This window comes from Salmo trutta, chromosome 4 (genome assembly GCF_901001165.1).
Source record: "Salmo trutta chromosome 4, fSalTru1.1, whole genome shotgun sequence".
Taxonomy (NCBI): Eukaryota; Metazoa; Chordata; class Actinopteri; order Salmoniformes; family Salmonidae; genus Salmo; species Salmo trutta.
The window spans coordinates 45,430,067-45,448,225 of record NC_042960.1 but is presented as its reverse complement, the minus strand read 5'-3'; the positions used below and the strand labels follow the sequence as shown (position 1 = coordinate 45,448,225).

Sequence of the window (18,159 nt, the reverse complement as noted above, 5' to 3'; positions counted from 1 at the left end):
TGCTAGAAACATACAGGGCGCTTTCGAGGATAAATGTTGTCTAGTCCCTTTCAAAGGTTGTTGCATAATGGGGATACAAATTGTCCGACTGCGCCTGTAGTATATGAAGCTATACACCTTTAATGTTGATGTGATCAACGGTCATTCGGTTTTTTATAAAGTCGCCTTCAAGTCACTGGTCATGACTAGAAGGGATCCAGCTTTTGTAAAATAACATCGAAGGTATATTTGTTTCGAATTTTAGCAACCCTTTTCCAAACCTTAACCTAATTATCCTAACCTGCTGTGTTATTTATCCAAACCTGCTACGAAAAGTAAAATCTGAAGTTAATTTGACAACAATTCTAGCCATGACTGCCTGCAAGGCTGCCAACTTTTGAAGAAACCTTGGAGTGAGATTTGCTATATGAATTTCATTGCCCCCTAGCACAACCCTTAGTTGGGGAGTCTGGGGGTTCTCCCCCGGGAATATTTTATTGTTTTAAAGCTAATTTTCTGTCATTCTATTTATTTTGACATGGTTTAGGCTTATGACCAGGGTGGAACATTTTAATAATAAAAACCAAAGGTCATGGTTTTTCAGGATGCTTTGAGCATTAAATGAACACTCAAAATTTGACTACTTTGAGATTTTGGGGTGATGAAATATTTTTTTTTTTACATATTTTTGAGGTAGTTTGACACTTTATTCAGTGGGAGAAACAGTGGGAAAGTTGGAAGCAGGGATTGATTCCTGTTCTCACGTGGAAAGTTGTATACGACACATGCCGGGGAGTTTAACCACTACACCAAGGCTCTGCTCAGGAAATACTAATATAAATGGTTGATGGCAGTGGGTAACCAAATCATAGATTGCAGTATCCTTGTCCATAGGTTAGTTTCAAGGTAAGGACACAAATATTTTGTAATTTGGGTAAACCCTGCTTGCGCTCCAGGAGGGTTGGCCACCCCTGATCTATGTTTCCCAAGTTCTGAGAGTTTGAAAATGTTCTTGTTCTAACAATTAATTTCTCAAAATCAACCAACCTTCAAGAAAAATCAAATGAAGATTCAGGTGGTTTATGCCAACTAGTTGAAGATCCTTGCCATCATCATACTCCACATAGACAAAATATGATGCATTTATGAGTCCCCCTACCATCTATGCCTAGCATGTGCACAAATACTAAAATGTCCTAAAATTATATTTGAGACCTGGAGCATTCAATATCCAATGCTTATTTTTGTGACTTATTCAAAACTGCCCATGAATGGCTGCAAAAATACATAGCCTCATATAATTCATTTTCATAGACACGAGTAAGCATATCAGATTTCAAATATGTTATTACACTGAAAAAATTATGAAGAAGTAGAATAATAAAATAAGTGTGGGGAATGGTAATAGTGTTCTTGCTGACAAGCACAATAATTACCCTACATTTTAGCCCATTGTTAAGCAGGAGAATTGTTCCACTGATCAGATATTTAATAAATCAGTTAATAGATATTTAAAACGCACATCCAATCCATTCGATCCCTTACATAACTAGACAAATCATATATGCTTCAATGTGCTGCGGTTAACAGTGCTGTGGTAAAACAGGACAATGATGTGGGCCTCCCGAGTGGCGCAGCGGTCTAAGGCACTGCATCACAGTGCTAGAGTCATCACTACAGACCCGGGTTCGATCCTGGGCTGTATCACAAACGGCCGTGATCGGGAGTCCCATAGGGCGGTGAACAATTGGCCTAGCGTCGTCCGGGTTAGGGGAGGGTTTGGCTAGGGGGGCTTTACTTGGCTCATTGCGCTTTAGCGACTCCTTGTCGCGGGCCGGGCACCTGCAGGCTGACCTCGTAGCAACTCCTTGTGACGGCCGGGCACCTGCAGGCTGACAGCGGTCGTCAGTTGAATGGTGTTTCCTCCGACACATTGGTGCGGCATGCTTCTTGGTTAAGCGGGCTAGTGTTAAGAAGCGCGGTTCCGCGGGTAGGCGATGCTTGTAGGTGATGTCATGGCTACTGTTGGTAGAATTCTAGAAAATCTGCTAAAACAAGCATCTCTAGCTACCTTTTATTTTAAAATAGATTATAATTCACTGCACGTTCATCACATTAGCCTTAATCAAGACGATCTCTCAATATTACATTGTTGTTCAACGGGGACCAGACTCTGAAATTATTACCTCATCAGTCCAACACCAAGGTCACAAGTTGTGGACTTTTCAACACGTGTGGTTTTTAGATAGGGGTTTTTACGACACTGCTCCTCCGTTCGAATCGCGGCTAGACTCATAAACTTTGAGGACGAAAAGGAGGTGAAGCAGTATTTGGATGACATAGGTGTAGAATTCAGCTACCAGTGTTACAGAGAGAAGGACCCTGAAGGAAAGGCATGACATGCGCTGTCCTATGCACTGGTGCTGAAGTGAGTGTTGGGGTCATTCAGTGTTGTTCAGCTCATGGTTACCCTTTCGCTGTCCCATAACTGGGGTGCTGAACCACTGATTCTGGTTGGTGTTTAGTTTTTTTATGCCTCATGTACTTGTACTGTAAGCTTTTCGCCTTCCACCTCAAATGTATCTAACCTCATTCTGCATGTATGTATTCTGTTGTCAGGGTGTCAAAGGCTTGCTGACTACATTGAAGGAGTGAAAGAAAATGTTGAGTCTACCACCCAGGTGCTCAAACACAATTGTGAGATGAATAAACATGGTGAAGGCTTCTACAAGCTCGGGGTTTACTATGTCCAAGGGAAAGGTACATGACTCCACTACACTAAACGTAATCCCATTCACTAGAAGATCACAACAGCAAAGTCTGCAACAATTTGCATTGCTCAGATAGACAAGTCATTTGAAAGATTAGAGTATGGCATGACAAAAACATGTTTTCAGACATGTCATCTTATTAATAAGAAATATAAGGATGATAACAAAATACAGACAGACAGAGACTGAATTCATCCCCCAAGTGGTCAAACTCACCATGTTCTAAATCTCTCCACCAGGGGAAATTGCAGATAATCTGAAGATGGCCTACAGCAGTCGTGGTAAGAAGTCTGTGGATGCGTGTCAAAACGTGGGTCTCCTCACCGACGTTGGTTGAGCCATGAAGGCTGGCCCTGAGGGTGAAAGGTTGAAGGATTCACTAATGTGTGTGTTTTAAAACCTCTACGGGATTGGTGTCCCCCCCGTGGGACGGTTGAGCTAACGTAAGCTAATGTGATTAGCATGAGCTAGTAAGTAACAAACCAAAAAATCCCAGGACATAGACATATCTGATTTGGGCAGAAAGTTTAAAATCTTGTTAATTTCACTGCACTGTCCAATTTACAGTAGCTATTACAGTGAAATAATACCATGCTATTGTTTGAGGAGAGTGCACAATTATGACCTTGAAAATGAATAAATCAATTAGGCACATTTGGGCAGTCTTGATATAACATTTTGAACAGAAATACAATGGCTCATTGGATCAGTCTAAAAATGTTACACATACACTGCTGCCATCTAGTGGCCAAAATCTAAATTGCACCTGGGCTGGAATATTACATTATGGCCTTTCTCTTGCGTTTCAAAGATGATGGTACAAAAAAATACAAAAAATGCATGTTTTTTTTCTTTGTATTATCTTTTACCAGATCTAATGTGTTATATTCTCCTACATTCATTTCCCATTTCCACAAGAAGTGTTTTCTTTTAAATGGTATCAAGAATATGCATATCCTTGCTTCAGGTCCTGAGCTACAAGGCAGTTAGATTTGGGTATGTCATTTTAGGCGGAAATTGAAAAAAAGGGTCCAATCCTTTGTGTATGGATGATTTATATGGGGCTCTGTAAAACATGTACATGTTTTTTCTGTCTATGGGGGACCAACTTAATTATTTTGCATCCAATGAGATTGTTCCTCTCGACATGGAGAGAGGACAGATTCTCAGTCCAACACATCTATCTGCCTGAACATTGACAACAACTTGACTTGATTAAAATGAGTTCAGGCAAACAGCTCAGTTCACGTGGTGTTATTATAGTTATTAATCCATGGTGGAGAGTATCTCATCCCACATTGACAGTGGAAAAACAGCGCCATTCAAGTGTGTGATCGTGTTAAAATGCAGCTGTTTGCGAAGTTCATAGGTTCTACCACAAGATGGTGTCAAAGTCAAAGAAAACTAGCGTGATATGGCAAACCCACTGTCCATGAGTAGATCAGGGCAGGTCAGAGTTTTATTTTGTCTAATTTGCTCATCCCATTTGATATCATGTAATGTGTTAAAAATAGAATAATCGGGTGGGACATATTCACGTTATTGAGTAAAGCGCTTCAGACCAGACAGATAATGTGACGTTTCGGTCAGAATTGCTGAAACATTTATTATGTTTTTTGTACACATATTATTATTATTATTATTAAAGTCCCAGCCTTCCATGGTCCAATTTGACAATTTGAAAAAATTGATGCAAACATATTCTATTGTCTTGCTACTTCCAAATCCAGCAGAGAAGCACACTGGTCACATCCGTGATAACAACTTGGCTGTAATGCAAAATATTTGGGGGTGTAGTGAGAAACCTAAAATACAGACCTCTATCCTCTCTCTTACCATTACTGGTGGCAATTTCACTGGCATACCATCCACTCTCGTAGACACTTGACTAAACAGTGCCCAGCTCTGTCTCGCGCCCCCGGTAGGTTCCAGTCAAGACTCCACGCGACACACACGCAGCATTCTCTGGTGTACTGACACATGGTGATAGGAATCACCCTTAGCTGTAGCCACAGATGTAGGATCAGTTTACACTCCCTAGTAACATTGGGGGAGACACAAAAAATATTTTAGAGCAGTGTGTATGGGCAGTCTGGTCTCATAGACTAAACGTAACATAGTAACATAAATCCTGGACACTCATTTACATTTACATTTAACATTTAAGTCATTTAGCAGACGCTCTTATCCAGAGCGACTTACAAATTGGTGCATTCACCTTATGATATCCAGTGGAACAACCACTTTACAATAGTGCATCTAAATCTTTTAAGGGGGGGGTAGAAGGATTACTTTATCCTATCCCAGGTATTCCTTAAAGAGGTGGGGTTTCAGGCGTCTCCGGAAGGTGGTGATTGACTCCGCTATCCTGGCGTCGTAAGGGAGCTTGTTCCACCATTGGGGTGCCAGAGCAGTGAACAGTTTTGACTGGGCTGAGCGGGAACTGTGCTTCCTCAGAGGAAGGGAGGCGAGCAGGCCAGAGGTGGATGAACGCAGTACCCTTGTTTGGGTGTAGGGCCTGATCAGAGCCTGATGTTATTACTGACATGTCGACCATGAATAAAACCAGATTGTTCTTCATCATATTTACCTTTCATAAATAAAGGTAAATAAATAAAAAATCTATTATATGATGCCAGCCTTGTTTCAACCTCTTAGCAAATACAAGAGCAAATAACTTCCCATCATTATTCAACAGGCTAATGGGTCTCCGGTTGTCAATATAAAGACTATCCTTATTAGGTTTGGGAATCAAAGTAATTACACCTTGCTTTAAGGAAGCCGGTAACTCCCCTTTTTCTATTGATTCTTGGAACATAGCAAGAATGAAAGGAATCAATTTATCATTGAATGCTTTATAAAACCTTCTTATTAAACCATCATTTCCAGGGAACCTATTGTCCTTAAGGCTTTTAATACAGTCTTTTATCTCAATTTCAGATAACTCATCACAAAAATCCCTGAAATCATTATCTATCTTCTTAGCAATGTTTGTTACATTGTCTAAGAAAAGATCCATATTGGAAGTTGACTGCACTGATGTATACATATTCTGATAAAACTGGGCAACATGCTGAGCGATTTCTTTTGGATTTTCATTGGGAGTATTATTAATCATTAATTTACATATGGAAGTCTTTTCACCTGCCCTTTTTTCTAAATTAAAGAAATATTTTGTATTTTTCTCTCCCTCTTCCATCTTGACCTTACAAACGCTCCCCGGGCCTTTTCCTCGTAGATACAGTCTAACTGTATTTGCAATGATGATAGCTCCAGTAATTCCTGATTAGTTAGTTCAGTTTTTTTAATATGATCCATTATTCCCTTTATGATGTCATTTTCTCTCTCTCTCTCGGCACAAGCAATTTCTTTCCCCATTGAAATAGTCAAAAGCCTTATATCAAATTTCATTAGCTCCCAGTAACTCCCGAACGTATTCATAACACAGGCACAATTCCAGTATTTATCAATAATTCCTGCTACTTCCTTCTTAAATACTTCATTATCTAGTAAAGTCTTATTCATTTTCCAGTAACCTTTAACTTTTTTTGTTGACAAAACATGCATATTTATCTTTATTGAGATCCCTTTGTGGTCTGTTAAAAATTGATGGTTCAATCGAGACTGTATCAACCTTGTCAGCCATTTCTTCAGATATCCGCCAGAAATCAATACGGGATTGTATAGATACATCTTTGGTACTCCATGTAAACATAATATCTGGGTTCTTATGTCTCCAAATATGTAGAATACCTAACCTTAGACATATATTCCTTATCTCACAAACAGAATTGCTATCCTTAGGAGGCCATCTATCTAGATTATCATGTAATACTGCATTAAAATCTCCACCCCATATTACTTTGGCCAATGGAAATTTAGACAATATTACTTATTTTCCTCTCGATGTCTCTAAATAAAATACAGTTACTTGACTTGTTATTGGAAGCATAAGTATTTACAACAATGAATTATTAGTATATGTTAGGTTTGATATGGTTACATAAAACAGATGGGTACTTAACGCAAAAACGAAAGTAGGATGGTTGGTCCGGGTGGATGGGTAGGAATGAATGTCTAGCAACTCAAAGGTTGGGAGTTTGAATGTCATCAGGGACAACTTTAGCATTTTTGCTAATGAGCAACTTTACAACTACTTACTAGTTTTTAGCTACTTTGCAACTACTTAACACGCTTTCCTAACTTTACTCCTTTAACCTAACTCCTAAACTTAACCCGAACCCCTAGCCTAGCTAACGTTAGCCAGCTAACTAAGGTTAGCCGCCTAACTGCCTAGCTAGAATTCGTAACATATCATACGTTTTGCAAATTTGTAACATATATTTCATTTGCAACATATATTTCATTTGCAAAATCTTAACATATTCTGTATTTTGCAAATTCGTAACATATGTCACGAATTACAATTCGTATTATATCATACGACATTAGTGCCTGACATCCACAAATTAAAACATACCATTGGACATGTCATTTATTACCCAAAAACAAGGCTTTCGGATTTACGTACACAATAATACGAAATGCTCTGAGACCAGGTTGCAGCGGGCGACAGCAATGGCGAGCAAACTTTCTAAATCCCGCCCCTTTTCCCGTGTCCATTCAACCCTCATTCAAAACAGAACACAGCTGTTACATGTTTCGGATTTACGTACACAATAATACGAAATGCTCTGAGACCAGGATGCAGCGGGCAACAGCGAAGGCGAGCGAACTTTCTAAATCCCGCCCCTTTTCCCGTGTCCATTCAACCCTCATTCAAAACAGAACACAGCTGTTGCAGAGTACACCGCTTTTGGCTTTGTAGGAGCCTCTGAAATTTGCGGGGGTCGAGTTTCCCTACCCGAAAAGAGGAATTTGGCACCCATTTCTTTGTGGTGAGTGTCTGGTTTATGTCTGTTTTCGTAAGCTAGGGTGTGTGGCAGCATCCCTGATGCTAAATCCATTTGCGCGGAAGGTTAGCTAACGTTATCCACTGGAGTAAGCCACACTAACGACGTTAAGCTTTCTCTTTGAAGGTTTAAGTAAAGAGTTTATTTTGAGTTGAATAGTATTATGTGTTGCAGTAACGTTAAGTACGTTAGCTGACGTTAACTACCTTGCATTACACCACAGCCAGTTCGTGCTCTCAATGTCTTTTAGATGTTTGCACTTGTCGAGTTAGCTAACGTTAGCTACTGTTGGTAGTCAACGTTTGTTTGCCAAGTTTAATTAGCAAACTAACTAGCAACTGTCCTTTTTAATGTCGTTGATATTTGTGTGTTTTTTAGCCAACTGAAATGGCTAGCTGGCTAACGGTTATTTGCGCGTGTTGTCCCCAGCCTGCTGTTAGTGCTAAGCTGATGGCTACTGAAACGCCTTGGCTTGGGTTATCTTGGACTCAGAACCCCCCCTCACTGTCCCGCCCAGATCTCAGGAGTGTTTCGGGTGGGGCGTGTTTTTTTTTCTCTCTCTAAAATGGCTTGGATGTAAACGTAGACTGCAGTTTGGCTAGTTGTCTTTCAATGTAGAAGTTATTACTATGTGCAGTTAGTCTGAAAAAGCAGAGCACTTTTAGGGAGGTGCAACGGCCTGTAGTTTATACACAGGCAAGAAGCATCACGTTAGCCAGCCAGCCGTTGCAATACGAATTCATTAATCTTTCATGACAGGTTGGCATCAACATCGTGGTGCCTGCCTACTGTAGCTAGGATATGTCAGCATCAATGTGTTTTGCTACATTAGCTAGGTAACGTTAGGCCCTGTAATGTACCAGTTAAAAGCAATATCGTGGGTCGATATAATTGATTTCCAAGGGTGAAAGTGTAGAGTAATGCACAGTCAAGCACGTCTCATGTCCCACATCATTACCTAGATGAGCCATGTTTAACAGATCGCTGATGCATCTTTCATTGCTGCCTTCAATGCCTTGATATTGCTAGACAATAGCCACTCTTGCTGGGCAAAGCCAGGGACTCTACAGCAACATATATCAGTCATGCCACATGGCATGCAGGCAGATTTCCGTTAACCCAGTAAAATCTGTCAAGCAGTGTAAGCTTGTTCCATAACTGAGATGCAGGTCTGGACATTAACGTTTTTAGCCAGTAGGATTTAAAAAAAAAAAAATCATTTTTATTATATATATAAACTTGTCGGAAAGCTCAAGTCACTTGTCCCCCGTCCCAGATGACACCACTCCAATTCGGATCTGCGTAGCCTAATTGTGTGATATTGTGGGTTTTGCGTGATTTCTTTAACTTGTCCATTAGGCCAGTTTAAATCTATATTTATTATTATATATATATTTTTTATTATACTTGCCCCGGGGAAGCGGACAAGCTTTCATGTCCAGCCCTGAGATGCCTTATAGTCATGGTAGTGCCTTCACAGCCTGGTTGGTCACAGGCTGTACTGTAGCCAACACCTCTATCCTATCATAACTTGTCATGCCATACACGTTTGGCATGACGTGGAACGAACACAGAGAGGAGTTTGCTAAACTAGCACTTAAACGGATCTGGACCACCAGGCTATATATAATAGCCTTGGTTAGATACACAGACGTGTATTGTAGGCGCACTTCTGCATTGCCAGATAAACATTCTCTCAAGATGAAACTAACATGCAAGATAGATTTGAGTTGTTAGATGCTCATATCTACATAGCTACAATTGTCGTGTCTATTCATTGCTAAAAGATAAAGTGAATAGTCTGATATTGAATGGTTAGATAAGGTTCCAGATTTCAGCCTAATGAGAGATCACAGCCGCTGAGTCTCCCTGGCAGATCTCCTGTAGGATAGATTATGTATTTCCATGCATGACTAGAGCTGTTGCATAGGATGCAGAGCAAGATAAACTGAACATAAATATAAATGCAACAATTTCAAAGATTTGACTGAGTTACAGTTCATATAAGGAAATCAGTCAATTTAAATCAATTAGGCCCTAATCTATGAATTTCACATGACTGGGATTACAGATTTACATATGTTGGTCAAAAATACTTTAAAAAAAAAAAAGGTAGGGGTGTGGATCAGAAAACCAGTCAGTATCTGGTGTGACCACTATTTGCCTCATGCAGCGCGATGCATCTCGTTCGCATAGAGTTGATCAGGCTGTTGATTGTGGCCTGTGGAATGTTGTCCCACTCCTATTCAATGACTGTGTGAAGTTTCTGGATATTGGCGGGAACTGGAACAAGCTGTTGTCCACATCAATCCAAAGCATCCCAAACACGCACAATGGGTGACATGTCTGCTGAGTATGCAGGCCTTGGAAGAATTGGGACATTTTGACATCAGCAAACCGCTCGCCCAAACAATGCCACACACACAGTCTGCCATCTGCCCGGTACAGTTGAAACCAGCTCATGAACTATGAGACCAACACTTTACATGTTGCGTTTATATTTTTGTTCAGTGTGTGTATATATTTTTTACTGAATTTTGGGGGGGGCAAAATCTCTGGATTCATCTGTTTGCCTACACCTGGTGTACAGAGAATTCAATAATCAAGATTAGTAAGGCAGTTTCACCATAATATAGGTTTCACCATAATATAGGGAAAGGGAATACCTAGTCAGTTGCACAACTGAATGCATTCAACTGAATTATTTCTTCTGCATTTAACCCAACCCCTTTGAATTAGAGAGGTGTGGGGGGCTGCCTAAAACGAAATCCACGTCACCAGTGCCCATGGAACAGTTGTTGTTGGGGTTTAACTTTCTGGCTCAATGGCAGATGTTTTCCACCTTGCTGGCTCAGGGATTCGAACCAGTGATCTTCCGGTTACTGGCCCAATGCTCTTTACTGCCAGGCTACATGCCACCCCATGGTGCATGTACAGCCAATCTGTTTCTCTTGCATCTGTGTCTCATTTAAACAGACGAGTTGGCTTAAATTGGCCTTTTCCTGGTCTTCTATCTTGTCACGATCTCATTTTTGCACACTAGTTTGTCACTGTCTGTATGTCGCTAGGGCTGGGAATTGCCAGGGACCTCACAATATGATATCATGATTCTATATGTATTGTGATTTGATAATGTGATTTTATTGCGATTTGATGTTCCAAACATATTGCTCATGTCAGCTGAAGAGGGACGAGAGCCATGAGAAAACAAGTTTGATCAGTCATGGTAATAAAAGTGCTGAAAACAAATTGGCTCTCTTTTAAAAAAAAGATGGAGAACAAGCTATGAAGGAAAAATACTGCCGTTTTGGTGCAGGTACTGCCAACTAGCGTAAAACAATACGATGTATCGTCAAATAATATCTTGATATGTAACTGTATAATTTTATATTTTTTCATGTCACTGGCCCTCCCTGACTGTCCCACACGAACACTGGTTAGTGCAGTCTAATCTAAGTGGTAGTACTGCTGTGCTCTAGGTGTGCCCATCTGGTGCTGGGTGCTGTAGTTGTGTGTTGTGTTCTGTCTTTCCAAGGCCTGAAATGTGATTAGCTGTAAAATGAGACTCTCTGCTGTGTGTGTGTGTGCGCATGCGCTACAGGGCATGCGTCAGATGTCAGCGCCATGGTCTGTCTCGGGTTTAGTTAGCCTGCTCTGGGTTTTGTCCCTCGGATGACATGGGACTTTCTTAAAGATGGAGTCCGGATTTGTTATTATTTTGTCAACTAAACTGAGGTAAGGAGCATGGTAAAAACAAAATGCAGAACAACAGAAAATGTACTATCGCATGCGCAATGATTTCTGAGAAGGGGAAATCTTTGTTTGCAGTAACCTCTTTGTTGTAATATCCCAAACAGATGTGGCAGTTTCACCACTTTAGGATTCTAGCTTTAAATTGCAACATGTGTCCTGGTCTGTGTGTGTCTCAATGTTGGTCTTTGTGAACCGTTTTAAGAAGCAAGGCATATCACGTCAGTACTTCACAGGAGAGGCATTGCAACATGTTATTTTTGGGGGGGCTGAGATAATGGATGGGCTGGACATGCCGACAGATGAGTTTGGATTGCTCTGCCATGTAGCACGCTTTTGTCTATAACATCAGCTGCTCAGTATGTGTAGATAATCCTTGGAAACACAGCTTTTTTAGCCATGGAGAACTGCAAAAGTGTTGCTACTGCTCTTAGCTCCTGCAAAATTCAGGGTAGTAATGTTGTTATCAACAAAGATCAGTGGAAAAAATTGTGATGGACTACTTTCTGCACACAGTCAGTGTGAACCGGAGTGACTTGACACAACAATGGGCCAAACAAGCTGTAGCTAGCTACAAACAGAAAATACATGCTACCGTGAAGTCTTCATCCATGTATACGGGTAAGAGGCAAGCTACATTTTCAGATATTTTAAGTACACTTGCCAATTTTACGTGTATGATCTGTGTAGCAATATTATTCGTATCTCAGTCATTTGCATTGCTAGTTATAGCCTATTGTTAGCTAGCTAGCTCAAATTGAACCTAGTTACTACAGCATTTCATGCATGGTGGCTAGCTATGACAATCAATTTGTATTGCTAGTAGAATGGGTTGGGATTATGGTTAATTGTTTAGCTAGCTACATGTCTAAGCAAAATACTCTACTTCAACAGAAGATTACATGACCCATCAATTTAGCCAGGTGTGTCTGGGGGTGATTATGGCCATCTATTGTATTTCATTAAGATGTGTAACACGTCTAGACAATAATGACCCATCCGCTTCGCAAGATGTGGTTGGGGGGTGGTTATAGCATTTCCTTCACATGACCAATTTAGACAAGTGTCTGTTAGCGTATCCGTAAAGTGACAGTTAAATTACTCACTCTTTAGCACATGGCCTCGTGAATCCTTAATGCGATGGGTGGGGCTAAAGCTTAAGAGGGTTTGAATGATGCTGAATAGGTGTAGACAAAGAGCTCTCTGTACCAAGGGCCATTTTCTCAAAAGTGGGGTTACAAGTTTATCAACTTTCAAAGCAGAATTACTTTCCCATTGTTCCTCATGCAGTGTATGATATACCATTTTGTAGCTCTGAGTCTCTACCTTTATCCTAGGTAAAAAAAAAACACCATTTCATATTTGGCTACACAAGATCGAAGCGGTGGGTCACATTTTAAGATGCAAGCTGACTTGTCTAGGATGTCTTTGGCCCTAACATTATTTGTGACTGAATGGTGATAGTGATGATGCTGCAGTCAGCCATGGAGATTTAGGCAGGGGCCGCATTAGAGTTCAGTGATTTGCATTTTCAAAACACAGACATTCAAAAGGTAAAATGCATTTTAAACCATTTCACCGCTCATTTTTTTCTCTTCAATAAAGTGATCAGGGGCGTGCAACTAGTTATTTTCTTTCACAGAAAATACATTTAGTGCAACACATTCTGCAGGAAATAGCAGTGTGTAAGGTGTCTCTGGTGGTGCTGGTTGCCTACTGAAGGTTAGGTGTCAAGCGATATTAGTCAGTCAGGCGCTGTATCTATGTACAGTGGCTTGCGAAAGTATTCACCCCCCTTGGCATTTTTCCTATTTTGTTGCCTTACAACCTGGAATTAAAACAGCTTTTTGGGGGGATTTGGATCATTTGATTTACACAACATGCCTACCACTTTGAAGATGCAAAATTGTTTTAGTGAAACAATTAAGACACTGAACTTTGCATATCTATTATGTAATTGCAAGTCTCTTGGGGTATGTCTCTATAAGCTTGGCACATCTAGCCATGGGGATTTTTACCCATTTTTCAAGGCAAAACTGCTCCAGCTCCTTCAAGTTAGATGGGTTCCACTGGTGTACAGCAATCTGTAAGTCATACCACAGATTCTCAATTGGATTGAGGTCTGGGCTTTGACTAGGCCATTCCAAGACAATTAAATGTTTCCCCTTAAACCACTCGAGTGTTGCTTTAGCAGTATGCTTATGGTCATTGTCCTGCTGGAAGGTGAACCTCTGTCCCAGTCTCAAATCTCTGGAAGATTGAAACAGGTTTCCCTCAAGAATTTCCCTGTATTTAGCGCCATCCATCATTCCTTCAATTCTGACCAGTTTTCCAGTCCCTGCCAATGGAAAAACATCCTCACAGCATGATGCTGCCACCACCATGCTTCACTGTGGGGATGGCTGCCCAGGCTGTGTGTTTCGGGTCGTTGTCATGCTGGAAGACCCAGCCACGACCCATCTTCAACGCTCTTACTGAGGGAAGGAGGTTGTTGGCCAATATCTCGCGATACATGGCCCCATCCATCCTCCCCTCAATATGGTGCAGTCGTCCTGTCCCCTTTGCAGAAAAGCATCCCCAAAGAATGATATGTCCACCTCCATGCTTCACGGTTGGGATGGTGTTCTTGGGGTTGTATTCATCCTTCTTCCTCCAAACACGGCGATTGGCGTTTAGACCAAAAAGCTCTATTTTTGTCTCATCAGACCACATGACACTCTCCCATTCCTCCTCTGGATCATCCAGATGGTCATTGGCGAACTTCAGATGGGCCTGGACATGCGCTGGGTTGAGCAGGGTGACCTTGCGTGCGCTGCAGGATTTTAATCCATGACGGCGTAGTGTGTTACTAATGGTTTTCTTTGAGACTGTGGTCCCAGCTCTCTTCAGGTTATTGACCAGGTCCTGCCGTGTAGTTCTGGGCTCATCCCTCACCTTCCTCATGGTCATTGATGCCCCACGAGGTGAGATCTTGCATGGAGCCCCAGACCGAGGGTGATTGACCGTCATCTTGAACTTCTTCCTTTTTCTAATAATTACGCCAACAGTTGTTGCCTTCTCACCAAGCTGCTTGCCTATTGTCCTGTAGGCCATCCCAGCCTTGTGCAGGTCTACAATTTTATCCCTGATGTCCTTACACAGCTCTCTGGTCTTGGCCATTGTGGAGAGGTTGGACTCTGTTTGATTGAGTGTGTGGACAGGTGTCTTTTATACAGGTAACGAGTTCAAACAGGTGCAGTTAATACAGGTAATGAGTGGAGAACAGGAGGGCTTCTTAAAGAAAAACTAACAGGTCTGTGAGAGCTGGAATTCTTACTGGTTGGTAGGTGATCAAATACTTATGCCATGAAATAAAATGCAAATTAATTACTTAATCATACAATGTGATTTTTCTGGATTTTTGTTTTAGATTCCGTCTCTCACAGTTGAAGTGTACCTATGATAAAAATTACAGACCTTACAAAGCATGTAGAGTAGGAAACACTACTGATTTTGCAGGTTATCAAATACTTGTTCTCCCCACTGTATGTATGTATGTATGTATGTATGTATGATGTTGCTCAAAAAAATAAAGGGAACACTAAAATAACACATCCTAGATCTGAATGAAATAATCTTATTAAATACTTTTTTCTTTACATAGTTGAATGTGCTGACAACAAAATCACACACAAATAATCAATGGAAATCCAATTTATCAACCCATGGAGGTCTGGATTTGGAGTCACACTCAAAATTAAAGTGGAAAACCACACTACAGGCTGATCCAACTTTGATGTAATGTCCTTAAAACAAGTCAAAATGAGGCTCAGTAGTGTGTGTGGCCTCCACGTGCCTGTATGACCTCCCTACAATGCCTGGGCATGCTCCTGATGAGGTGGCGGATGGTCTCCTGAGGGATCTCCTCCCAGACCTGGACTAAAGCATCCGCCAACTCCTGGACAGTCTGTGGTGCAACGTGGCATTGGTGGATGGAGCGAGACATGATGTCCCAGATGTGCTCAATTGGATTCAGGTCTGGGGAACGGGCGGGCCAGTCCATAGCATTAATGCCTTCCTCTTGCAGGAACTGCTGACACACTCCAGCCACATGAGGTCTAGCATTGTCTTGCATTAGGAGGAACCCAGGGCCAACTGCACCAGCATATGGTCTCACAAGGGGTCTGAGGATCTCATCTCGGTACCTAATGGCAGTCAGGCTACCTCTGGCGAGCACATTGAGGGCTGTGCGGCCCCCCAAAGAAATGCCACCCCACACCATGACTGACCCACCGCCAAACCGGAGGAGGATGTTGCAGGCAGCAGAACGTTCTCCACGGCGTCTCCAGACTCTGTCACGTCTGTCACGTGCTCAGTGTGAACCTGCTTTCATCTGTGAAGAGCACAGGGCGCCAGTGGCGAATTTGCCAATCTTGGTGTTCTCTGGCAAATGCCAAACGTCCTGCACGGTGTTGGGCTGTAAGCACAACCCCCCCCACCTGTGGACGTCGGGCCCTCATACCACCCTCATGGAGTCTGTTTCTGACCGTTTGAGCAGACACATGCACATTTGTGGCCTGCTGGAGGTCATTTTGCAGGGCTCTGGCAGTGCTCCTCCTTGCACAAAGGCGGAGGTAGCGGTCCTGCTGCTGGGTTGTTGCCCTCCTACGTCCTCCATGTCTCCTGATGTACTGGCCTGTCTCCTGGTAGCGCCTCCGTGCTCTGGACACTACGCTGACAGACACAGCAAACCTACTTGCCACAGCTCGCATTGATGTGCCATCCTGGATGAGCTGCACTACCTGAGCCACTTGTGTGGGTTGTAGACTACGTCTCATGCTACCACTAGAGTGAAAGCACCGCCAGCATTCAAAAGTGACCAAAACATCAGCCAGGAAGCATAGGAACTGAGAAGTGGTCTGTGGTTACCACCTGCAGAACCACTCCTTTATTGGGGGTGTCTTGCTAATTGCCTATAATTTCCGCCTGTTGTCTATTCCATTTGCACAACAGCATGTGAAATGTATTGTCAATCAGTGTTGCTTCCTAAGTGGACAGTTTGATTTCACAGAAGTGTGATTGACTCTGAGTTACATTGTGTTGTTTAAGTGTTCCCTTTATTTTTTTGGAGATATATATATATATAATGAGATCGTGACACTTAGATTGCACACAGGTGGACTTAATTAGTTAAATAATGTGACTTCTGAAGGTAATTGGTTGCACCAGGTCTTATTTAGGGGCTTCATAGCAAAGGGGGTGAATACATGCACGCACCTTTATAGTTATTTGTTTTGATTTCACTATACTAATTTGGACTATTTTGGATGTCCATTACATGAAATTCAAGTAAAATCCATTTTAAATTACAGGTTGTAATGCAACAAAATAGGAAAAACGCCAAGGGGGATGAATACTCTTGCAAGGCACTGTGTGTGTTGTGCCCATAATCGAGGAGCTCATGTGGCCCCTTGCCACCTTCGGTCTGCCGGTTTGGCTGTTGGGCTGTCACTCAAGAGAATGTCTCAACTTTCACTTCCGGAAACCGGAGTAGAGACCCACAGTCCGGAGCTGACTTCCCCTTTGGTACCACAACAAGCAAGTAGGCTACCCGGCTGCCACGGCAGGCTGCCCTCCCTTGATCATACTGATCTGGAACTGGATGTCTTCGCCTGTACTTACACTGGGAGTGGCTCAAACAACTACAAGTGGCACACTGTCCCCCTCTCTCTGTTCTGTTCCTCCAATCTCATTCTCAACTCGGGCGATTTAACCCAAGAAAGTTTGGAAGAAACGCTAAAAGTTCTTGTAATATTCTGGCTTGACTGACCTTAACGTCTTAAAGTAATGATGGACTGTCATTTCTCTTCGCTTTTTTGAGCTATTCTTGCCATAATATGGACTTGGTCTTTTACCAAATAGGGCCATCTTTTGTATACCATCCCTACCTTGTCACAACACAACTGATTGGCTCAAACACATTTTTAGAAGGAAAGATATTACACAAATTAACATTTTAACAAGGCACACCTGTTTTTTTAAAATGCATTTCAGGGGACTACATCATGAAGCTGGATGAGAGACTGCCAAGAGTCTGCAAAGCTGTCAAGGCAAAGGGTGGCTACGTTGAAGTCATATTTTGATTTGTTTAACACTTGGTTTCTTCATGATTCCATATGTTCATAGTTTTGATGTCTTCACTATTATTCTACAATGTAGAAAAAAACAAAAACAACAACCCTTGAATGGGTTGGTGTGTCAACTTTTGACTGGTGATCGTTAAGCCATATCTCCCTATTCTGAACTTCTCACTCTCTTGTAAACAGTTCACGGCTGTATGGAGCTGTGTATCTTTCTAATGGTTGTGCTGAAATGGGGGCATATGAATCAGCTGCTCTATCAGCCTCAATCACACAGACCCCAAGTCTCCTCTCTCACACAGTCGCACTGTAAACTAACCCTTCAATGATTCATTGTGTGTATGTGTCCATGAAATGTGGGGATAATACATGGAAAGTGTGTAGGTGGACAACAGGCGAGGTAGCTGCAGTCAGTGCAACAGGCCCTCGTGTGCCTAGGTCAAGCTCTCGTGTGGGTGGGGTGAAGAAATGTAACTCTGGCTAATGAGGCCAGTCCTAAGGCTTGTTAGATTCCTGTAAGGCTTATACACAGTGTCTTCAAAAATTATTCCTACCTTTTGACCTAATTCACTCTTTGTTGTGTTACACCCTGAATTCAAAATTAATAAAACTAAGAATCTACACACA

General features: G+C 41.9%; 1 protein-coding gene and 1 long non-coding RNA gene across 6 annotated transcripts in view; both read left to right on the top strand.

Moving 5' to 3' along the window:
* Window positions 1-32: 32 nt before the first annotated feature.
* Window positions 33-3,081, top strand: LOC115192451 (uncharacterized). The gene is made up of 3 exons (XR_003877933.1): window positions 33-222; window positions 2,599-2,739; window positions 2,990-3,081. It is a non-coding gene; the product is annotated as an uncharacterized LOC115192451 (long non-coding RNA).
* Window positions 3,082-7,484: 4,403 nt separating this feature from the next.
* LOC115192447 (ras-specific guanine nucleotide-releasing factor RalGPS2) overlaps window positions 7,485-18,159 on the top strand; it is a 153,737-nt gene continuing 143,062 nt past the window's right edge. For 3 of the 5 annotated variants that reach the window (XM_029750952.1, XM_029750949.1, XM_029750951.1), the window contains exon 1: window positions 7,485-7,648. The gene's annotated coding sequence lies outside the window, so the exon portion shown is untranslated. Of the gene's footprint in view, window positions 7,649-11,246; window positions 11,399-18,159 lie in introns of those variants that run through there. The other 2 variants (XM_029750953.1, XM_029750950.1) reach the window with 2 other exon arrangements.